Here is a 24771-nt window from a genome sequence, read left to right as displayed (position 1 = left end):
AAAGAAACAGCCTCAGAATAAGAAACATAAGCCCCAAAGAAAGACTGGATTTGCTATCAGTGTTAACTTACTCGATATTGGTATTTATTTGCCACTTTAGTTGGCCATGTTAACAACATCAAACACTGAAACATGAACTAGCACAACAACAGTTTCTGCAGGTTTGATAAACACTCAGCAGTTGAACAATAGTTAGTTTTTCATATAATACAACCCTTAGCCTGACGTTAACACTGAAATGAATGCTCACCTAAATCAAGTGGATGAGAATCACTTCAGAATTCTGGATTTGGAAAGTTCTGTAGAGATACTCTATTTCTTTCTAATAGAGCTTTAGATCTCAGGAAATGGGGGAAATTACTTGTGATGAAGGCACTTTGGGAGAGAATGGTGGGAACTAGGGTGGGGGCTCATCTGTAAATTTATTTTCAGATCTGTGTGTGTTAAGGTTTGAGCTCAGCCGGCAGCCAGTCGCCACGTGGCAGCCGTTCACCTCCCCCCTCCCCTCCCCAGTGAAATAGGGGAGGGACAAAAAGAAGAAAATTCGTAGGTTGAATAAAAAGAAAGAATTTACTAAACATAACAAGAAAACAACAGTAACAGTAGTGAGTCCAAAAAGCGGGTAAAATGCAGCAGTGTCTTACCGAGCGCAGCGACCGCCCCCCACCCCCAGCAGCACCCAACCTCACCCAAAACCTGAAAACGGCAGCAAGGAGGCAAAATTGTTTTGGATGTATTGTGATAGCTGCTTTAAATCTCTGTTTTGATTTGTTGAGTGTTATTTAGGCATTAATTTTATATAGTACATAACAAACTTCTAACAGTTAAAGGCTTCTGTTGTCCCTTTGTGGTCATAGCTGATAAATCCAAGTAACTTCAGTAGAAGGATGTGAATGTGGTCAAATATGCATTTAAAACTGTGTGTTATATAACCTCATTTTGTGTACTGACTAGAACTGGAAGCATGGAAGCAGAATTATAGAGAGCTGAATAACCAGAGCAATAGTGACTGGCGGCAAAAGATGAGCAACACCGTGGAAAAAAGCATAGATGAAAATGAGGAATTAATAAAGCTGCAAAAAGAACTGAAGGTAAAACATGGTGATGTAATTCATACTTAGGTTTAAAACCATAACTTTCATTTAGGAGTCTAAATTTTTTTTGTGTCACTATCTTCAAGAGCTAGGGCATGATGTGGCAAGTTCTTACAGTGGTGAAGGAAACCTCCTCTAAAAACTGCAGTGCGTCAGTGCAGCAAAGTCTGGATGCAGTGTCTTTGTAATACACAGCATCACTGATGCCCCACAGTGGAGTGCACCCTTCACTGTGGTGTGCTGCCATGGACGGTGCTTCTCTAGCTGGGCTCCTCTTACAGCTGTCCTGAACAGATGTCAGGAGCTGGATTGTTTCAAACCTTTTTCCCATCAGTTGCTTGGGCAAATAAATTGGACACTTTAAAGATCTTGTGCTTGCTGTGTGATCTGTAAGCCCTTCCCGTTAGGCTGAGGGTTTACCTCTTAATTCTCCTTAGATTAGAAAGTAGCCTTTTTTCCCAGGCGGCTTTTCAGGTGCCTTCTCTCTTGTGTGGGAGAATGTCTGACAAGAGGTTTGATTGTGGTGGAGAAGGAGGCAAAGTTGCTGTGGATTGAAGTGACATTCCTGGTTACACACTATCTCTGTTTCCCATTCAAATTGTGCTGCATTTTTTGCTTTTCAGTCTTGAAGTAGGTTTCCTAACATGACCTGCAGGGCAGTATAAAAGATTGGGAATTTGTAAGTAAAAAGGGTCTTTTTGCCATTACCTTTGGTGTAACTTTAATAGTGTTTGTGACTTACCCAGAGCATTTTTAGAGGAAAAATAGTCTGTTCCCTGAAGACATGCCAGTCTGAATAATGAATTCTGAAAACTGCTAAACAATTCTTTTAAATGGAAAAAAACAAACGAGAATGTAATACTTGCACTTGGGAATATGCTGGAGTAAAACTGTGCTAGTATTTCTGATATCTTTTTGAAACTAATGTGTTTAACGGTAATTTGGATTTTAAGACTTCTTTTTGTGTCGCTTAATCTCTGCCTATGGCTTTATTTCTGGTTCCACTAAAATAGGAGAATGAGGCGAAGTATCAAACTGATAGAAAGAACTGGCCAGAGGAGAAAATGAGACTCATAAGTCAAGTGAAAGAAGCTGAGAGCCATTGCAACAGAGAAATGAGAAAATTTGTGGAAAACGTTGGTAGAGCAACAAGCAGAAATTGTAAGTGACTGGAGGTCTCAGCAGAGTCCTCTAGCGTAAGTCTTTAGTACAGAGCAGATCTCGTGTCAAGTGTTAACAGTGTGGGCGCTTGAGGGGAGCTGGCCTTTGTCAAAGTCCCCTCACTTTATCACATGGCAAAGCCTACATGAGATCTTCTCCGTGTGAAAAGGGAAGAACAGGAGTGTCACAAAATGAAAAAGCATAATACCTAATGGAAGTGCAAGTGCCTGTTCCTTTCTGTCCTATCACCACCACCACCTTGCTGTGAATTCTTCAAACTTCATCTTGTGTGTAAAACACCAATAAGTAACCTATGCTTAAATGAATTGCTACTTAATGAAGCTGAGAAAACATACCTTGAAAAACAAGATTTCTTGCTTGGCTTTTCTGAAAAAAAGAGGCGGGGGGGGAGGGGGGGGAGGAAAAAACCTATGAGGCTTTAGCAGGAAGAGAAGAAGCAGGCAGTAGTTGACAAAAAAAGCTTCTTTCCAGTAAAAATACTTGGTCAAAATGCTAGTGGTTTTGCTCCCATATCGCTTTCAAAGTAGAGTGACTGATAGTTAATAACAAGGCGGATACCTTGCCTGGTCACTGGACTGTATCAAGGTTGTAATTTCCTGAGCATATGAAATTATTATACGAATCTGTACAATCTAAAGCTATACTTGCATCTAGAAGTAGTTAGCAATGACCTTCTGGACCTGCAATCAGTACAGGAGGATGTTAGGAGCTTAGGACTACTTTCACTTTGTCTGTGACTTTGCTTGCCTGAGACTTTCCAGTAATAAAATCAAAAAGTGGGCAAGCAGGAGTGGTGGTTCTTGACAAAAATTCTCTTCACAAAGAGTATAAGTATAGACACATTTTTTTCTAATTTGAAGCATGGTTTGCTTTTGTATATTTGTAGTGAAACTAGTTCTGTGTGAGCTTTTTAAGATCTACATCTCAAGTCTACTAAGGCCGTAAGATAGTACTAACTATGCCAAACTAAACTGTCAGAACAGTTCAGATGGTTTGTAGAAGTTTTGGCTCTATTTCAAACATATTGAAATTGTTTGCAGCTAATATAAAAAAAGCTTCATGCTTTTCTGAAACTGAATTTGTAACAGTAACTGAAGTTTCAAAAAACTTATTAGTTCAAATAAACACTCAAGTCCATTTGATCATTTGATTGCGATTTGATTGGACTGGAAATCTGAAACAACTATCACATCTGCTGCCTTTTTCACAGAACCAAGAACTTCATGAGCAAATGGGAGGTGAACTTTTATAACCCTACATAAGTAGAGTAAAATAAAAATTTTGCGTTACATCTTCCCAGGCTGTTATATGACCTTTCTTGACTTTAAATAGAGGCCACTCATACATGAAGTTGTTGGCTTTTTGTTGGACAGCTGGCTGTTTGAGCCTGCAATTCTAAAACTGATGCTGCTGAGTAATTGTAATGATGCTCATGCACATGTTAATTTCTTTTGCCAATCCTGCAATTTGTGGCAATTTTCGCTATGTTTATTAGGATAAGGAAACTGATACAGAAGAACTAAGAAAACAGGTGGCTGAGAAAGATGACTTTATAAAGGAATTGAAACAACGCGTTAACCATAAAAGTCTTCAGTCTTTGGCAGAAGTACCTTTACCTGAAGGACAAGATAAAATAGATCAGTCTGTAAACAAAGAGGTATGTTTGTTATATTTGTAGAAAGTATGTACTAATAATATGTTGTTAATAACTTCGTTGTTTTGTTGTTTGCTCACTATATATTTCAGCAATGTGGGGAATCTCCCAAAAGTTACTTCCTGTAGTTCTTCGTACTTTAGCTGTATCATTAGTTCTGAGTTCTTGTTCATTCTTCCCTCTCCCTCTTTCAAGTCCCCTCTCAGAAATAAGAAGTACTTTAGTTAATAGAACATCACCTCTCTATACACTATAAAACTTCTGTACCTGAGGGAAAAACTAGTTAACTAATCCAGGTTCTAGAGATCTGAAGACATAATATTTGTGATGTCACCTCTGTTTGGTTATGTCAGTGGTAAGGGGATTTCAGCTCAAACAACTTTCCCGGTATCACCTATAGTGTGGTAATAGAGATGGTTCTGTAATTAGAGCTGCCAGTCCATATGGGGTTCACAAGAACAGAACAGTATCTTTCATCTTACTTAAAAACAAAACAATATTTGAAGTTTACACAAAGAAAAGATCGACTTTGCATATTTCCTGAACAAAAATTAAAAGGCTTGCACCTGTACTGAGCCTTCTGATTCTGACCAAATCCCTGTGTGCTACATGAGCAGTATTCAGTGAGGTAGTTTTCCTGTTAAACTGAATTAATGCTATGTGACTTCATTGCTAACTAGTAATGAAGAGAGCTGAACATGGATTTCCTAGCAGACCCTCCCCTGGCTGCTAGAAGATGCGATTCTCCTCTTGTGGCAGAACTGGACTGAATGATAAAATGCATCTCTTCATCTCTTTCCTGTCTACTGCCAAATAAGACTGGCCAGTTTCTTGCTACTTCATCAGTTCAGCTAGTGCCGAATAGATAAAGCTTGTGATGTATGAGGGAGTAGAGAGTAGCTGTCAGAATGGTTATTGCTTTATATAGCTTTGTAATGGCAGCTAAGAGAGCACCATAAAATTAGTTATTTTTGCTATAAAATTAGTTCTAGAGAAGAATTGTTGTGAACAGTTGGTGCTGAAGTATTTACCTCAAGCCAGTAGCAGCAGTACTTGATGTTATGAATAAGGAGAGGCTACTAACAGGATTATCATGTGAGAAACTGTTATGGTGGTGAAGTGAATGGGGTAGAGTTTTGGGGGGAAGTCAAATAATTCTCAGGAAAGATATAGTGGAGATAAAGAAGAAAATCTAAGGTGATCAGGACGATGTGTGTCTCCTGCCTTGTGAGGAGAGGCTAAGAAGCTGGCACTCCGATTAGGAGAGGTTAAGGCCACCAGAGGGTTGTGGGGCTGAGGTTTACAAAATCATGGCTGCGATGGGTAGACAGAAGGCACAACTGTCCTTGGTAAAATCCTGCAAGAACTGGGCAGCACTTCATGAAACTAATAGGAGATAATTTTAAGACAGTTAAGATAACATATTCCTGTATGAAGCAGCTAGTAATCTTCTGGAGGTGGTGGCAACAGGTACTGTCAGCAGGGATTAGAAAAATTTTGTAGTAGAAATCCATAAATATATTTTTAAATGGATACTCTGAGGGTTAGGCAGTGGTGTAGACTCTGACAATTCTAATGCAACAGCTGAGAATGCTGGGAGAGTATGGAGAGAACAGATGACAAGGTGACCAGGATCACACACGTTATCCTTAAATAGCATCTCCCTTTGCCACTCTTGGGGCAGAATATTGAACTAGACAGACTGTTGGTGAGACCCACCAGGGCACGTCTTATGATGGCATCGTGAGTCGAGGTTACTGCCTTCGACTTGTGTTGTCTTTCAGCCCAGGTGTTCATTAGCTGTCTGCACTTGAGCTTTTGTATTGTAGCTTTAGAAAAATCAAAATATTTTGAGGTTTACAGTTTAGCATAATCTTTTCTCATTCTAAATATTTACACTTCATGGAAAAACAAAGCAGAACTAATCCTTTACTTGGACAAAGTATTCCAGTTAGATATGATGAAGTTAAAAGGAATTATTCATTATCTCGATGTCTTAGCAGTGCCTCTTCATTAAGTGAGGTAGGTACAAAACTGAGATTTAAAAATTTTATGCAGTTGTATGGGTTTTGCTAAATGCAGAATAGGGAAGAAAATGTATCCTGCTGTCTGAACAATTCTAAAGTTTTCTTCTGCAAATACCTTTCTTGGTGATCAGATCACCTGATTTAGTGGCTTTTGGTAGAAACGAAAGATGTGTAACATAATCATGTGAATAGCTATATCTGACTTCAACTGCATGCTCTTGAAATCCTGCCTCTCACCAATGCTTATGAAGTGGCTGATTATTAGATAAGTCACTTGAAAAAAAGATAAATAAACCCTTTTAAATGGATGAGAAATAGCAGGGCAAATTGGATTTGCTTTCTTCCACTGCAGGATTCTTGTGTGTAACTTTGTTAGCTAACGACGCTAGCCATTCCTACGTAACTTTTTGATTGCTAACTCTCATGAAGTAGCAGTTACAAAGAAAAATGTTTTTATTAGCCAACTGCATTTTTGGGAATGCAGTGGTGCTCGTATTCCCACTCAGAGTCCCAGCTAAACTGCTGCCACAGAGATGCAGGAGCTGGGAAAACCACAGCTCTAACTTGCTGGTTTTGCTAAGAAAAACAGGTTGGGTGGATGGTGGAAGGTAAGTGCTGATGAGGAAGAAAAATTGTGCAAACTGACTTTTCTGTCCCACCCTCCCTGTGCAGTCCGTGAGGTTTGGCTGTGAGCAGGTACAAGACAAGGTTTTCAGCTTGTGGGCAGCAGGCTGCCTTAATGCCTGCTCTTCCTCCAGAGAACAGGTGGTGATGTAGAAGTCTCTCATAGGTTGAATTTGGCTTGTAGCTTGCTGGTTGGACCTCGTTACTTGCACAACTTCTCTGGTGTAGAAGGGGAAGGGAGAGTTCCTTAAAGATAGGCTAGAGAAAGGTTATACTTTTCTCTCAAAAGCTCCCATTACTGCCTAGCTCCTAAGGAGCGGCAGAGTTAAGATGAAAGTCATATCAATTCTACTCCTGCTACTTGTGAAAACTGTGACTGTCTCTGCCCTTGAGCAAAATGACTTGGAAACAAAGTATCAGGCTGAGTTCAAGTTCTGTGGTTGTGGATAGAAACATTAACTTTTTTAAATGTAACAAAGATTTAGAAAGTAAGGGTTAAACTCTGCTATGCTTGAAGTAGATTCCTTCAATTAGAAGTGTTGTGAAAGTGAACAGCTGGAAAATGGAATGCTTACTTTGCAATCCATTGGGGAAAGATATGTATTATGGGTTTTTTAACTCAGTTATTTCAAAACTTGTGTTCTTAAAATTTCCATGTATTTGCAGGACCATTCAGAAATTGTCCTTCACTCTTCAGAAGTGTCCACAGAAAATGGAAATACTAGTCAGTTCCCAAAACCAGAGGTGGAAATCCAGTTCACAGCTCTGCAACCCAGTAAGATGGAGGTGAAGTACCAGGGCAGCACCTTACCACTTACAGTTAAAATGCTCAAGCCAAGAAAGAAAAGGAAGAGTGAAGAGATGGATGAGGTATGACTTAGACCAACTGACAAAATATGTTGTGCAGTTTTTCAATTTATTACTCCGATCATTTGTTAAAATCCTATCCTTTTGATTCTCACTGAGATCCTAAGGATACATAGAGAGAATATTTAAACCTCTTCCCCCCCATGCCCCGCCCCCTGCCAAGTGGTGGATCTCTGGCCTATGTTGAATAAAGTCATAGATTTCAATTTATCCAGACTCTGGACACTTGTCCCTGATCGGTACTTCCTCTTTACCTTTTAATTTCTCTCTCCTTGCTCTTACTGTTTGCTTCTGTCTCTAGCTGTGATCTGCAGGATTACAGACCAGTTCAATAGAACTGCTTCTTTTGGTTTAAGCAACCACTGGTATCAATTATAATCTCTTCTAATAGGCAGTTACAAGTTAAGCCCCTGGGCTTAATCAATGCATTTCAGAGTTTCAAGACCACTTCCTTTGACTTTTTGTCCAGTCTGGGTTTTCTTTGATCTTTTTGTACTTAGAGGGAATATACAGAACTAATTGCATGAGCACCTGAACCTCCCTGTTTTCTGTAGAACTTAATTCCTCTTTAATTCCTTCAGCTGTGCTAGGTTATATGCACCAACCTTCCTAGAGTGCTGAGGTGTCTACATGCGAGACTAAGGCTTCACAGCAGTTCAGGCTGGTAAAAATCTTCTCCGCTCCTACTCGAACTGCACATTTCTTTCCTCTGCCTTTTATCAGCACTAGCACAAACACAGCTATCTCTACAACACTTACAGAGGCTCTGAAACCCTGACACCTCATTGTGGTGGTACTTACATACCTGTAATCTTACTTGTGGGGCTTATGAATCTCTGCACTTGTAAGGACTTCTGCAGCTGACAGGGGGGTATAAGGGAGGTGACCTGTGGATCATTTGCATAAGTGGTAAGTGACGCTTTGAGTGAGTTTGTCTCAGCTGGGGAGTGAAGTGTCTGATGCTTTTCTAGCATTCTCCTTCAAGCGTTCTCAAGTGATGTTTTTTTAATCTCTTAGTAAAATAGTTAAGGGAAATGGCCACTTCAGTGATTAGTGTTCAACAGTACTTCGATAAACTCACTTTGTTAAATTTGGATTGCAAAAGTAACTGTTAAAAGCTGTGTAAGTTAATTCATCTGGAATTGAACACTTCATTCTGGAATAATGTGCAGAGTTGATTTAAACTTCCTATGTCTTGAACCAATTTTCTTTGAGAGTAGTATTCTCTTAGGCTGCTGGAAAAGTAAGTGTAAAAATAATCATCCTTCTGAAGGCACTGAAAAAGTACTGCACTTATCTACAGATGGATATATTTCATCTAACGTAGTCACCCATGTTTTGAGAAGACTGTTTTACTGATCCGTTTATAAATCCTCTCATAGTGTAGATGTTCATACCCCGATGGGATAACATTTAGCTAAGTAATTTTTCAATAACATGGAACTAATTTTAAAAGTATCTTATTGCTGTTTTATTCACCTGAATGTTACTCTTAAATATTTATCTTCATGTTACATATGCCAAACAGAGATAGATTATAAAGTGATTCAGTAACTTTAACTGTTACAAGTCTACTGAAGACACAATTTGGTTTTTAAATTTCCTAAAACTGAAAAACACTGTTAAAACTAAAACTAAGGACTGAGGGGAAACCTGTAGTGCTAAAATAACCACATACTGCTCATGTCAAATTTTTAAAAAAAATAAAACAAAACCCCCTTGGTTTTTTAGAAACAAACAAAACCAAATCTTTTGCAGAGACTCCCTTCTAATTAAAGAACAAAACCCTCTTTCCATTTTCTGATGCTGTTACCAGCTGGTATGGCTGTCGGTTATCTGAACTCTCTTGGCACCACTTCACGAGATAGAAGATGTCATTACAAGACAGCTTAACCAGGCACTGTGCTACCAACCTGGCTTTCATACTTGTCACCATAAATCTGAATTGACACTTAGAGTTATTAATTTCAATTTGTGTGTTGGCTTGTCAAATCTCTTAAAGACAAAAGTATAGGAAATAATGGAGAGAAGAAAATAGTAAATGTCAGAATGGTTTGACTGCAGGCATTTCTAGTTCCCTTCCACAAGTTTGTTTAGCGTTTCATTCACATTTGAATAGTTACCTCTATCCAGTATTAGTCAATGCCTCCCTACTGTTAGTCATAGCATTTAAACAGTGGCTGCTTCTCTAATACAGATAATTGTTCTTTCCAGAAGAATCCTAGTTAAAATTTGTCATATTTATTTTCTTAGGATTTTGTGAAAAGTGAGAACAAGAAAAATGCAAAACCTGCTATGACTAATTCACCTTCTACAAGCAACAAGACAATAGTTTGGTTATGTTCAATTTTGAAGTTAGTTCTCCTTTCACGAGTCCACCTTTTCTGTATAGGTGGACTCGTGAAAGGAGCAAACATTCTTATGCAGCAGTATCTTATCCTTATCTATGTATTTTGATAGGATTCTTAAACACTTACGTTGTCTTCCTACTAAACTTTCTAAGCTAACCAAAGAGAGTCAGTCTGTATTTGCCAAGAACGTGTACTAGCTGCAGCGTACAGGGATTCACAGGGAAGGATGTTGCATGCTGAGTAGTTACGAAGACTAGTCTGAACATACTCTTAGCATATGTCATGTTATAGGCAATTCCTTTTGAGGTAAAACTAAGGTTTGTGTCATCTATATGCATGACAATTATAAAAATATGATTTTAGGCCTTAGTAGTAACCTGGGCAGGCTCAAAGGGTGGACAGAAGACTTATTTTCACCATCAGTTTCCTTCTGTTTTATAACTAGAACAGCTGGTCTAATGAAATACTCTAAAACTTTGAATCTACTTTTTTGTGAAAGAAACTATTTGTTTCCTATCTTACTCATGCCCTTAAATGTATTCTGTGAAACTCTGATAATTTTTTTTCTTTTGGGTATAAAATAAGGTTGTCTACATTGCTTGCTGTGGCAGTATCATTAGTATAATGAACAGAGGTATCAGTAGCAAAGCTCAAAATGTCAGCTTGAAAATAACATTGAAGACAAATAAAATGGAATTAAACTTGAAGATAAGTCAGTTTTTCAACTTAAACAATGATCTTGTATTTCTGTACAGATGTCTTCTACAAAGTTGTTTAGAAACGTATACCCCTTAAGAAAGGAAGAATCTACTTCAAGTAAGAAGTCAGCTAAAAAGAAAGATGGAACACTACGAAAAACTGGAGATTTTTTCCAAAGTTCTCCTGTTATTATTCGCTCTAAAGGTTTGTACAGGATAAATAAGGCTTATTCCATGTTATCTGGGTATTGCTCCAGCTCTCTGTGGTCTCTCTGATATGGGGGGGTTTTGTGGGATATGGGGGTGTGATTTGAGGGTCTATGGGGGGGTTTAATGTGATTTGCTGGAATATGGGGGTGTTTGGGGGGGAAATGTGGGGGTGATTTGGGGGGATCAGGGGGGTTTTGGGGGGATATGGGGGGTATAAGGGTATTTTGGAAGGATATGGGGGTTTGGGGGTGATATGGGGAGGTTTTGAGGTGATTTGTGGGGATTTGGGGAGATATGGGGGGTTGGGAGGATTTGGGGGGATATGGGCGTATATGAGGAAGTTTTGGGGAGATTTGGGGGAATATGACGGGTTTGGGGTAATTTGGTGGGATATGGGTGTTTGGGGGATATGGAGGATATAAGGGGTATTTTGGAAGGATATGGGGTTTTGGGGGTGATATGGGGAGGTTTTGAGGTGATTTGTGGGGATTTGGGGAGATATGTAAGGGTTTGGGAGGGTTTGGGGGCATATGGGGTGTTTGGGGGGATATGGGGAGGTTTGGGGAGTGATTTAGGGGATATGGGGGGTTTAGGGATGATTTGGAGGATATAGAGGAGGTTTGGGGGTATAGTTGGTTTGGGGGTGATATGGGGGGTTTGAGGGGATATGGGGGTGTTTTGGGGTGATTTGGGAGGTTATGGGATGTTTTGGGGTGATATGGTGGGATATGGGAGGTTTTGGGGTAATATGGGGATATGGGGGGCTATAGGGAAATTTTGGAGTGATTTGAGGGGATATGGGGGGGTTGTGGTGATATGGGGGTTGTCTGGGGTGATTTGGGGGTGCTAAGGTCTGTGGGGAGCACTGTGGGGGCACGGTTTGGGGGAAGCTGTAGTGCACTTTGGGGTCACAGCCCCCCCCCTTTCTGCCTCTTCTTCTCCCGCAGCCGCCCTGACGCACTTTGGGCAGCATCTGTGCGTGGTGGTTTACCGCTCCCGCCCTGGCCCCCAAAGTGACCACCCCCCCCCCCCAGTGACCCCCCCATCTCTGCCGGTCACCCCCACCAGCCCCTCACTTCCCCGTCCCCCCCCAAGCCCGGTGGGTTGCTCTCCCCCCACCCCACAAGTGCCTTAAACCTGCCGGGCGGGGGGGAGGAGTGTGGGGGGGCGTGGCTTGTGGAAGTCCCACCTGCCTTTTATTTTTGGTGTATTTTGGGGGGTTTTCTGTCGGGGGGGGGGCGGGGGTGTCCTAAGGGAATAAAGAACCTTGCAGTGAAGGTGTGGGGTGGAGTCAGTGTCAATGGGGGGGGGGTGCAGGTCCTACAGAAATATTTGGGGGGGGCTGTGAGCCTTCAGGGGATCGGGGAGTGGGGCTGGGGGGACTGTGAGCCTCCAGCTGCCTTGTCAGCAAACCAGGCTGCCCCGGCGTGCCCCAGCACGGCTGTCTTCTCCATCTGAAGCTTTGTTTTAGGCTATTTACAGCATTTTTTATTTGTTTATTTACTTGTTTATTGATTTAAAAAATCAAAGGCAAGCTGAGGTCTTGCTCAGTACCGTGCCTGCGGGCCATCTAAAAGGTATTTGTACCCCCTGGGGCTGGCGGGGAGACCCAGCGCTACGGCTGCCCCCTTCACCCACCAGAAACCCCCGACCGGCTCCTTACTTTGGGAGCGTTTAGTATTTACCTGTGCAGAGGAAAATTGTGTTGGAGGAAACCCCCTGGCAAAGCTGCGCCTGGCGCTGCTGCAGGATTCCAACCCAGGAGTGGGTGCAGCGTTTGAGGGGAGGGTTTCTACCGCCCAGAGGGGACGTTTGGTTTGTACCATTGCCATGAGTTCGGGGGCTCTGAGGAAACCGCCCGACAATCCGTGTGCAGGGATGAGGGCCCCAGGGGACAGCGAGCTGCCGGGGACGGTGGCCCCATGAGGACCTTCAGCCCTTCCTGGCCACTGTGCCCTGCCTACGTCTCGCCCTCACCCTGAGCTCACGGCGCTGCTCCTGGGAGAAACCCCAAACTCCCCAGGACATGGTGCTGGGCAGCCTGCTCGAGCTGAGCCTGCTTGAGCCCAGCTTGGACCAGACGACCTGGACAGGCTCCGTCCAACCTCCACCCTCCCGCGTGACTCTGGGCTTGGGTTTCCCTCCTACAGCACCTCGACTCAGCCCTGACGCCCACTGGGAAGGGTGCTGGGACAAGGGACCAGCCCAAACTCCTCCCCCAGGATCCATCACAGAACAACAGACCCCACTCCAGAATGTCTTGTGGCAGACTCGGTCACAAGAGAGAAAACAACTTTTTATTGCAAACAGCAACGCTGGGGGCCCCAAAGTCAGCGGATCAGGCGGTGACAATGAATCGGCACCTGCAAGGAGAGAGTCAGAAAGCTCTGGTGAGTCCCTGGCGGCAGGAAGAGGCAGGGTTGTGCTGCCCTCTCTGGGGAACACCGTGTGTGAGGAATTGCTGACGGCCCAGAGCAGAGAGCTGTTGCTGGCGCTGGCTACGGGGTGGCTCTGGCGCCTCGTCCCCCGGGCAATGCCCTTCGAGCCCCGAGCGCGCGCAGAGACGCGCAGTGCCCCTGTGCCACGCCGCAGGGCTTGGCCGGGAGCCCCTGGGCCCTGCCAGGGAGTTATTTCCAGACCCCGCGCAGCACCGTCCCTCGCTGTCCCTCGCCAGTGCATTGGGCTGACGCAGAGGAGTGTGGAGAGGTGTGAAAGTTGGGCAGAGAGCCCGGCACGCACCTGGGCTGCCCGACCTGCTGCGCCTTCCTGCGTCTTTTCGCTGGTCCGTCGCCAGAAGCACCTTCTCTCTTCCTCCTCTTCTTTTCCACGCAGCTTTCGCTCTCTTCTCCCCAGGCTTCTCTTCTCTTCCGGCTCCTCTTCTTCTCCTCGTCGTGGGCAGAGCCTGCAAATCTTTCCATCCCACAGCGGGATTAGATAGGGAAAGCCACGACCCACTGGAGTCAGTTCTGATTTTAACCAAAGCGAGCTCATTTTACCTTCTTTCCTCTGGAAACCTGGCCAGTTGTTCTGGGCGCCCCAGGGAGTCTGCCATGCTCTCAGGGGTGGCTCGAGGCAAAGCTGGCGGTGCCTAAACCAGAAATGTCACGGTTGGCATGTGGCAAGGGGTGACCTGGAGTGGTAAGCGACTCTTTGCTAAATTGGTACCTGAGATCTCCAGAGGAGATGCCTTGGGCTGGTTTGCATCAGCCACAGTTCACACAGTTCCCCTGCTGACCCCCAAATAGACCTGAGGAAGCTCTGATGAAGTAGGGCCTGAGCAAAACCCCCCTGAAGTTGACAGCTGCTCCCCTCTGCCTCTTTGTAGGCATTTTGTGGGCCTTTGGTTTGATTAAGCACCTGCCGAGTGCATTTGAGACACAACCTTGCCAATTTCCCTTGCTATGTATCATCCCAAGGGGTGGAGGAATAACCCAAACCCACACCAGCTCTACTGCCAGGCAGAGGCACAGCAGTGACTCCCCTCCTACCCCAGACACGCTGTCACCGTGTTTGGGGAGCTGACGTACCTCTCCCACTTCAGACTCCACCGCCGTATCTCCCCCATCTTCCGTGAGGACACCGAGCAGAGAGGGGGGTGCATGCGGCAAAGCTTCTGCTCGGTGCTCGGTGTCCACTTTGCCTGCAGGGACACTTTTCTCTTCCAAACTCAGGTCTAGAAAGCAAAAGCATGTGCAACATGGTGACTTCTTGGAAGCAAACAGAGCTAAAGCAACCCCCACCCGAAGCCCTACACTTCTGTGGTCAGCCCTCCGATGCCCTGTCTGCATGCTTCAGCTCATCCTGCAGAGGAAGACGTTCATGTTTGGAGAGCAGTGGCAAGAGAGGCCCCAGGACAAGCGGGGCTGAGAGGACAACACTCGATGCCCAGCCCTGTCAGAAGCAACACGGAGGTTTCTGGTGTCCCAAGGCCCAGCCGGTGCCAACCCTCAGTCCCCCCTCTCACCTCTGAATCTCTCCAGGGGGACTGGCAGCTCCTTGTCTGCTGGGCTGGAAAGGCTGCCCGCTTCCTCCTCAAAGAGATCCCTGCAGTTCTCCACCAGAAACTCCACCAGCACGTTCACCTGCACACATCAAACCGTGGGTCTCAATCCCCCTGCCTGACAAGGGACCAAGCAGCCTTTCCCACCCCTGCCCCCTGCTCCTGCCCAGAGGCTGTGGCTGTGGCGCTGCTCCTCCAGGCAGCCACCCCGACAGCATTTGCTGGTGGGAGGAGGCCTGCAGAGCCCTCTGCGCAGCCAAGCGCTGGTGGGCCGGGAAGGCTGCCCCGGCAGGTGGGGACGTGTACCTTGTGGGTCACCTCCAGCATGGCCTCCAGTGGGAGCAGGTCTGCGTGGGCTGGGCTCAGCAGGTTTGGCCCAACGCAGACAGCCAGGTTGCTGCAGCCCATCCTGCTGGTGGCTGCGTGGTGGCCGATGTGCTGGAGGAGGGACAGCAGCCGCTTCAGGAGGAGGAGGTTGGCTGCAGGCAACTTCTCGGCCACCCTGGGGGAACAGGAACACGGCGCTAATAAAGCAGATGTTGCCCACAGCGTTCCCCAGACCCACCCGAGGCTGGTGGGAGCCAGCGCAGCTTTCCAGGTACTCTGGGCCAGCGGTCAGGGCTCCTGCTCAACAGGCAGGCTGCTGCCCACACTTACGCTCTCAGCTCCCTGATCTTCTCCTCCCTGCTGGCTTTCTGCATCGCCGCCATCCAGTCCTCGTAGAGGTCAGTCACAAGGAGCTTGCAGGGGATGCTCCGGAGGAAGTCCTGCAAGGCCCAGGGCTCCAGGTGAGCATTTGAGCACTCGGGGCCAGCCAGGAGCTCCTCCAGCCACAGGGCAGAAGCGCTCACCTTCAGGATGGCGGCCAGCAGCAGCGCGGGCTGGCTTCCCAGGTCGACGTCTGCGCCGCAGTCCAAGGCCTCCCGCAGCTCCCGAAGCTCTGTCCCACCGGTGGCTCTGCGGAATATCCCCTCGGTCGCTGGTCCTTCCTGCTTCAGCACAGCCAGCAGCTCCTGCAGGAGAGGCAGGAGGACAGTTGCGTGGCTGAGGAGCCGCCTTCCAGCGGCGGTGGCCAGAGCACTGCCCCAGAGCTGGCTCCGTGCTGGGGGTGAAGAGCCCAGTGCCCCATCCTCAGAGCTCCTGGGAACACCTGCTGCCCCTCCGGAGCCTGTGGAGGGAGGGCTGGGGACCCCCTGGACAGGCTGGCTGACCTGGATGGGCCAGGGCAGTGTGCCATCCTCGCAGAGGGCTGTCAGGGGCTGTCCAAAGAGCGCCCTGCTGCAGCCGGAGCCCGCCTGCCCTGGCGCCAGGACAGAGGCCGGGCTCCGCCGCAGAGCGAAGGGCCAGGGCAGCCCCCTCCACCTCCTGCTGCTGCTGCTGCTTCTGTTGCTGATCCCTCCTGCTGCAAAGGAAAAGAGAGCAAGAGCCCATCAGTGGATGCCGCCAGGCCAGCGCTCCCGGAGCCTGCCCTGCCCTGCCTGCAGCACAGTGCTGAGCAGTGAGGCAGGACAGGCAGGGAGCCGGCAGCTGGAACCACGGCTCCAGCTCAACAGCTCCGGCTCGGGGGTTCCTGAGAGTCTGGGACAGCCTGGCCCAGTCCTGGCCCTGTCCTCCTCCAGGCTGTGGGCAGCACCAGAGGCTGCGTGTCCCTGCAGAGCCACGTCCATCGGCCGCTGCCCAGCGCTGTCCTTCCTTCTCTGGCTGACGTCCTCCCTTGGGCTGCCCAACCTGGATGGGGACACTCAAGGGACAAGTGAGCACAGCCCAGCCGCTTTCAGGAGGGTCCTTTCTTTCCCAAACTCACCTGGTGAGCGGCAAAGTCCCCCTTCACTGCTCGACGGGACCGTTGGAGGCCCTTGCTTGAGATCAGCCTGCAAGAACCCGGCACCAGCAGCCTGAGCACCGCGGAGTGGGGACCCTCTGCCCTCCTGGGCTCTCTGACCCGTGTGGCAGGTTTCCTCCCAGTGCCACCAGGAAGGATATGCCAGCATTCCTGGTGGCTCCTCAACCCTCCCCACTCCCTGAATTGCACCAGGGGACCCTCCCTCCCTCCCTCCCTCCCTCCCTCGCAAGCTCACCCCACTGCATGCCCATCCCTGCACCCCAGCACAGCCAGAGGGGAAAGGCAGCCGTTCTCACCTCTGACTGGTGCTCCACCAGCCTCTCCAGGCTCCTGGTGCTGAACAGCCTCCACTGGCAAGAGAAAAGCAGCGGCAGAAGGTGAGCAGTGATGCCTGTGCTGCTCAGCTGGAGGAGCAGTGCTGGGGACAGCGCCCAGGCCAGACAGACACTCACGGCATGGCGGCGGCTCAGCTTCTCCAGGAGCTTGAGTGACGGGACAAGGGTCACTTGGGGCTTCTTGGCTGCGTCAGGTATCCTGTGCACCAGGAAGGGACAGAGCTGGGTGAGCCCCAAGCCACCTCTTCTCTCTCATCAGGCAGCTCTCCCCGAGAGCTGCCCACAGCCGCGGGGGCACCTCTCCCCAGCTGGGGAGCTGTGTTCCCCCATCTGGCTGTGCCTGCAGCACCCCCCAGCTTACCCCAGCAATGTATGCACCCACAGCTCCTTCAGCGCCTGGGAGCTGCAGCAAGAGGAGAAACAGCGTCAGGCCCCGCTGCCCCCCAGCCCGTGGGCAGAGGTGGATGCCTGCACAGCCCTGCCCCCTGGGGAAGGACACAGGGGCAGGACGAAGCGCCATGGGGCGGGACAGAGCTGCTGCCCAAGCCCTGGCTCCCTCTGTCCTGCCACAGCACCTGCTTTGGCCCTTCCCTTCTGGGGATCAAAAGGTGACCAGGGGATGCAGGACACAGAAATGCCCCCCATCCCTCCCTGCCGGCGTGCTGCCCGCTCCCTGCCCAGGCTCTGCACGGAGGGCAGAGGCCCTTCACAGGAACCTCTCCTGCCCGGCCGTGGGACGTGGCACCACGACTCACCCGAAAGTGGCAGTGCAGGAGCCCCTGGGCCAGAGGAAGATGAGGGAGCTCCTCTCCTCGCGGCTGCCGACACCCTCCACCTCTTCCTCCCACGCCGCCTCCTTCCCGTCACTCAGCACCCACAGCTGGTCCAGGGCCAGGCGGAGCTGTGGGCGCAGGGTGGTGCCACCTCTGCAGAGAGCAGAGGCAGGCAGTGAGCTGGAGGTGGCCTCCTTGGGGTGCCCCCCCGGGCAGAGCCCTGCTCCCCTCCTGCCCTTGGGATGGGCATTGGTGCATCCAGCACACAGGTCCTGGGGCCGGGGGCCAGGGTGTCCCAGCCCTTGAGCCGGGGCCAGGGATGGGGCAAGGGCAGCTCGGTCGGAGGGTCTTACCGCAGCTTGGTGACCACCAGTTCCTCCTGGAGGAGGAGAAGGCGCCTCTCGCTCCTCTTGCAGCCCCGGGTCAGCTGCACATCTGCGCTCAGCACCGGCTCTGCATCGGCGAGAGCGTCCCTGCGGAGCAGAGCACGGCAGGCATCAGAAAGGCCGCTGCTGCGGGGCCTGGCCGTGCCCCCCTGTCCCCGAGCCACAGGGGGAGCCCACCTGGAGCCGCAGCAGCCGTTGGCCTGGCCCATCCTGCCCGGGACAGGAGGACCCTCGCTGTGCACCAAGGATGCGGCCCAGCCGGTGACAGCGAGGATGGGAAGCGGGTTGCCGGAGCCTGGTCAGCGCTGCTCGGCCAGACCCTGCCTCCTCCCAGTGCCGCTCTGTGCCAGCACAGCTCCGTGCTGCCGGCGCTGGGGGCTGTTGGCTCCAACTGATTGACAGCCCAACCCCAACGGACAGTGGGCGGGGCCACAGGCTGGGCGTTCTCTCCAGCATGGCCCCGCCTCTCTAGCATGGCCCCGCCTCTCTTGCCCTGGGGAGCCCAGCGCAGGACGGAGCAGAGGGAAGGACCCCTCCTCCCTCCACCTGCTGGCAATGCCTCTTGCCTTGGGCTTCCCCGCTGGCTCCCGGGCTCCAGCTGCACTTGGTGCCGCTGCTCACCACCCTCTGGCCTTGGCTGGTCAGCCACTTTCTACCCACCTCCCCCTCTCCTCAGCCAGCCCACGCTGCTTCAGCGTCTCCACGGGGCTATTCTGGCAGACGCTGCGGAAAGCCTTCCTCACGTCTGGGTGGACAGTGGCCACCGCACTCCTCTCGTCTCCCCAGCCAGTCATTTCACCACAGAAGGTTATTAGGTTGGGCCAGCAGGGTTTCTCCTGCTGACTCCATGCTGACGCCTAGTTCCAATGACCTTCGTTCCTTCATGTTTCCAGGACGTGCTGCGGCATTCCCAGCACCTCCATGAACACAGAAGCCCCTTTTCTCATCCAATATAATAATACAATAATATTATAATAATTATAATAATAATATAATGGTGCCTGGTACACACACACACACACACACACACACACACACACACACGCACACAGAGTGACAGAGAGGGGTGTCTTGGAAGGAACCAGGCACCTGGGGAGTCCCCAGCCCCACTCTGAGGGAACCCAGGTGTCCGGGGGGTACCCTGGTGTGTGTGGGGGGTCACTGGAGTGGAGGTTGGCCACGGGGGTGTTTGGGGAAGTTTTGGGGTGATTTGGGGTACATGGGCTGATTTGGGATGATATGGGGGGCTTGGGGGCATATGGGGAGGTTTTGGGGGTGATTTAGGGTATATGGGGGTTTTTGGGGTGGTTTGGGGGGATATGGTGTTTTGAGGGGATATGAGGGTATGGGGAGTGATTTGGGGGGTATGGTGGTTTGAGGGGATGGGGGGTGATTTGGGGTATATATGGGGGTTTGGGGGGATATGGGCAGGTTTTGAGGTGATTTGTGGGGATATGGTGAGATATGGGGGATTTAGGGGGGATTTGGGGGGGGTTGGGGGATATGGGGAGGTTTTGGGGGTGATTTAGGGGATATGGGGAATTTTGGGGTGATTTGTTGAGATATGGGTGGTTTTGGGGTCATATGGGGGATATGGGGGAATATGGGGGTGGTTTAGGTTTATTTGGGGGGTTATGGGGGTTTTGGGGGATGTGGGGGTGGTTTGGGGGGATATGGGGATTTTGGGGGTGATTTGCTGGGATATTTGGAGATTTGGGGGGATTTGGGGGGATATGGGGGATATAAGGGGGACATTAGAAGGATATGGGGGTTTTGGGGTGTAATGGCAGGTTTTGAGATGATTTGTGGGGATATAGGGGAGATATGGGGGGTTTTGGGGGGGTTGGGTGGATATGGGGGGTTTGGGGGCTTATGGGGAGGTTTTGGTGGTGATTTAGGGGATGTGGGGAGGTATTGCCGTGATCTGGGGATATACAGGATGTTTGGGGGTAAAATGGGGGATATGGGGAAGTTTTGGGGGGGGTTGGGGGGATATGGGGGGTTTTGGGGTGATTTGGGGGGATATGGGATGTTGGGGGGATATTGTGGTGTGATTTGGGGAGATATGGGTAGTTTTTGGGGTGATTTGGGGGATATGGGTGGGTTTGGGGTCATATGGGGAGGTTTTGGGGTTGATTTGGGATATATGGGGAGTTTGGGGGGATATGGGGGATATGGGAGGGGTTGGCGGGATATGGGTGGTGATTTGGGGGGATATGGGTGGTTTTGGAGGTGATTTGGTGGCATATGGGGAGGTTTGGGGGGATATTGAGTGGTGATTTGGGGGTGATATGGGGGTGTTTGGGGGTATATGGGGGATAGAAGTGGTATTTTGGAAGGATATGGGACGGTTTGGGGTGATATGGGAAGGTTTTGAGGTGATTTGGGTGTATTTGGGGAGATATGGGGCATTTAGGGGGGATTTGGTGAGATATGGGGGGGTTTGGGGGCATATGGGTAGGTTTGGGGGATGATTTAGGGGATATGGGTGGGTTGTGGGTTGATTTGGGGATATAGAGGAGGTTTAGCGGGTATAGTAAGTTTGTGGGTGTTATGGGGGTGGTTGAGGGGATATGGGGGTGATTTGGGGTTTATGGGGGTTTTGGGGGATATGGGGGATATGGGGGTGTATGGGGAATTTTAGGGGTGATTTGGGGATATATGGAGGGGTTGTGGTGATATGGGGGTATATGGTGGGGTTGGGGGTATATGGGGGTGATTTGGGGGATATGGGGGATTTTGGGGGTGATTTGGTGGTATATGGGGGGTTTGGATGGAATATGTGGGGGAGACCTGGGGGATATGGGGGTGTTTGGGGGATATGGGTGATATAAGGGTTATTTTGGAAGGGTATGTGGGGTTTTGGGGTGCTATGGGAAACTTTTGAGGTGATCTGGGTGGATTTGGAGAGATATGGGGGTTTGGGGGCTTATGGGGAGGTTTTGGGGTTGATTTAGGGGATATGGGGTGTTTTGGGGTGATTTGGGGAAATATGGGGAGTTTGGGGGTGATTTGGTGGGATATGGGGTGGTTTGGGGGGATATGGGGGATATAAGAGGTGTTTTGAAATGTTATGGGGGGGGGTTATCCCCCACAAGATCCCTCCCAGTACCCCAGCAGCCCCCACTGGACCCTTCTTGCACCCCATTACTGTCCCCCAGGACCCCAATATCTCCCCCAGAAACCACCCCCAGGAGAGGGTCATTAGACACTCCCCCCCCCTCCCCACCCCCAGACACTATTAACCCCCTGAACTCCCCCATGACCCCAATAACACCCCCCAAGCACCAAGACACTCCACCAATACCTCCCTCAAAACACCCCCAGGACCCCAGTACCTCCCCCAGAACCCCCTCCAGGATGTCCCCAATCCCCCCACCTCAGACACCAATATCTCCCTCAAGACCCCCCCCGAGGACCCCAATAACCCTCCCAAACCCCTCCAGGACACCCCCCACTCCCGACTCCATTACACTCCCTCTAGGACCCAAATAACCCCCTCAGGACACCAATAACTCCCACAACTCCCACAGAACCCCAATAACACCCCCCCAAGAATCCCCCCAGCTCCCAAATCCCCCACTCACGGCACAGGCAGGAGTGTGGGCAGGTGCTGGGGGGGGTCAAAGTGCTGGAGCCCCCCCGGGGGTCCCCTGGCCCCCACAGGGCCTACTTCCTGCTGACAGTCTGCGAGGGCCTATGGTCTGCAGTGAGGCGGCCTAGGCAGGAGGTCCTCCAGCTCTCTGTGGTCTGCACTGAGGGATGTTCCAGGAAGAGAGTTTGGTTCACCCAGCAAGTGGGAATTCCTCCTTTTAAAACACTCGCTTTGTTCTGGATGGCTGAATGAATTTTTCTCCTGCAAAGGTGGCACCAGCACCAGCACCAGCAGCACCAGCACCAGCACCAGCAGCAGCACCAGTGGTGGTGGCTCCGGCCTAGCAGTGGGTGAGTGCAGGGGCTGGGGCCGATTTCCCTGGAGGGGGTGGTGGGATCGCCGGGGAAGGGGAAGCTTTGGTCTAAAAACCCAAACTTTTTCATGGTTCTGATTTTTTTAAAAAAAAGTTTTGTTGTCACAGTTCAGGCTGTTCAGACTTCTGTCATTACCAGATGTTGAACTGGCAGCTGACAACCCCAGAGGTCTCGCTTCTGTCTCACCATCTTCCACATCACACCAGCTGTTCCTGTGTGGTTCAGCTGTGTGCATTGCTGAGGCGCCTGCACACATTCCTCTCTATCCCATTGTTTCCTACGGGAAAAATGGAATTGGGAACAGTCGCACTCTGGGGATTCCATCCTGGGCAGGCAATGGGATGTGCCTGAAACTATAGTTTGACTGTGTGGGGAATTATTGCAGAAGCAGAGCGTAGGGTTGGAGAGTCAAAATGTTTCAGCAGCAATGAAGAGAGAAGTATGGGAAGGTTTCAGCTGCAAGCCTGCACACACTGGGTGTGCATGTACTCGAATGCATGGCTGCATTGCCCCAGGCTGCAGAGGTTATTGTGTAGAAAAGCCCTTGGTTAGTGGAATAATTCTCTGTTGGAATAAATCTGCATCTGGGCAGCGGAATGGGATATTTACCTTGTGACACAGAGGTACCTCTCGGGCAAAGCCAAATACTAAGAGATTTTTTTTATGAATGTTCATTTTCTTTCTGATTTCATGCAGCCTGAACTGTTTTGTCAAATCTTGACTGTTCTCCCCAGCTGTCTATCACCGACTCTCATGCTTTGATGGCTCTTGTCACAGACAGCCTGGTAAAAAGATCTTGGTTATTTTCTCTTTCCTTTTTTTCCCCTTTGAGAAGTCTCATGAACTTTTTGCAGCTGTCCTGACTCTGCTCCCCTGTCCTCCCTGAGCAGCAGTGTGGCAGTTAGAGCTGGCCACCCCTGGGAGGAGGTGTGCTCTGCTGGCTGTTAAAGAATTGGCAGCGCTGTGCTCTGTGCTCATCTCCAAAGCTTCTCTGCTCTCCCTGGGCAATGGATTTTAGTGTTCTGCCATTCCTAGTACAGTAACATCTGTACAGATACAAAACCTCTAGTTCATGGATTGGGTTCATGTACCCCTGATTCTTGTAATCTCCTTTAGGAGCTCTATTGCCCCATATATTTTCTCTCCCCTCTTCTCTGTCAAACTGTTTCACAGCTGGCCTTCTTCCCCAGGCTTTGCCTCGTCCCCTGGTCAGACCCGAGTTGTTCAGTTCCTGCAGGCCCAGCGGCTGTAGGGGGATCTGAGCTGCTCAGAGACAGCAGGGCCTGATCTCTAAAGGAAGCAGATTTTGTGGTCTGACTCTGATCTTGCTGAAGCTGCTTTTGTCACCCTTTCAGAAAACCAACCGAGGGCTGAATCAGAGCTGGCGTTTGCTGAAGGTACCAAAGAATGGGGGGTTTAGAAGCCAGTGCCTAATCCCGTGGACAACCTTAATGCTGTTGCTTTGATAACCTGTAGGAGGTATTTTATTGTGGGTTTTGTGTAAGGTGCTATAAAGCAATCCCATGCAGCTGGAAGCCAGAGGCAAGACTATTTATTTCAGAGCTTTGAAGATCTGTACTCCTGTGACAGCTGTCTCGCTGCTGCAGTGGCTGGGTTTTATTTTGCTTTGGAAAAACTGAACAAAAATTTTCGTTCCATTTCCTTTTCCCTGAGGTGGGAGAATTCCTGGAAGTCTCCAAATCGAGTTAAGGGGTGTCTTCATCTTTTTTCCCTGGACTGGGCTGAGTGCAGCTCCCAGAAGGGCGGGGTTTGGAAGGCTGGGAGCGCTGACCCGACCAGTCCGAGAGGACTCCTGACAGCAGGGCTGGGCTGCAGCTGTGGCTGCAGGTACTGCGGGGAGATGCTGGGTGTCTGGGTGGGCTGACCTGGCTGGTTTGGTTGTTTTGAGGGCGCTGTACTCTCTGCACCAGCTGCTAATAAGGTGTTTTCTGTCGGCAGGTCTGGTGGCCCATCAGTCTGTGTTCTCAGAGATGAGCCCACAGGAGTCCCTCGCTGGGTCTTGGCTGCAGAGAGCTTTGTGGTATCTTGACAGTGTTTGATATTTCCCAGACAATGCTTAAACCTGCCAGTTGATGCTATTTAATGCTCTCCTCTGTAAGAGCCTTCCAGCGGTGATGCCTATCAACTCTGGCTTTCCCTTCAAAGAATTGTTACCAAAAGCTTCTGTATCTTTGTCACTCGCCAGATGCCACCAATGAATCTCTACTTTTGTTGCTTTGGGCTTTTACATGTTGCCTTTAATTAGGATGTGTGCTCTTCTGTCCAGGGGCTGGTGGGCAGCTCTCTGGTGACCAAATCCAGGAGAAAACAAGAGGGTTTACTGTATTACCTCTTGTACTTGAAGGAACAATCCTTTAGCCCGGGTGTCTTTGGACATGTCTTTTGGGAGGGGGCTACCAGGCCTCCAAATCCAGCAGTTTGTCAGTTTATTCTTTGTCCTGTTTGTGTTTTGCTTCTGGCCCTTAATCTGCAGCAGCAGATTGGGGCTGCGTGATGCACAGAGCTTCAGGGCAGGGTTACCTGTTCCTCCAGGACAGGATCTGCTGATTCAGCTCAGTATTTTAAGCAAGATGGAGCCGAATGAATCCTCCTCGTAGCAAGAGCTGGTAGCCAGGATGGATGAGCAGTTCATTCGCAGTTGCTTAAACACTGAAGGAAATTCTATTTGTAATTTAAAAATTGCTTTCTTAACCAATGTTTAGCATCTTGGGGTCTCAAGGGTTAAAATACCTCTGGC

General features: G+C 49.4%; 1 pseudogene; it reads left to right on the top strand.

Moving 5' to 3' along the window:
- Window positions 1-12633, top strand: part of LOC141918792 (kinesin-like protein KIF20B) — a 39262-nt pseudogene extending 26629 nt beyond the window's left edge.
- The last annotated feature ends 12138 nt before the right edge of the window (window positions 12634-24771 follow it).

This window comes from Strix aluco, chromosome Z, assembly GCF_031877795.1.
Source record: "Strix aluco isolate bStrAlu1 chromosome Z, bStrAlu1.hap1, whole genome shotgun sequence".
Classification (NCBI taxonomy): Eukaryota; Metazoa; Chordata; class Aves; order Strigiformes; family Strigidae; genus Strix; species Strix aluco.
Note: the sequence above shows the minus strand (reverse complement) of the source record. Positions and strands in the feature narration are given on the sequence as shown.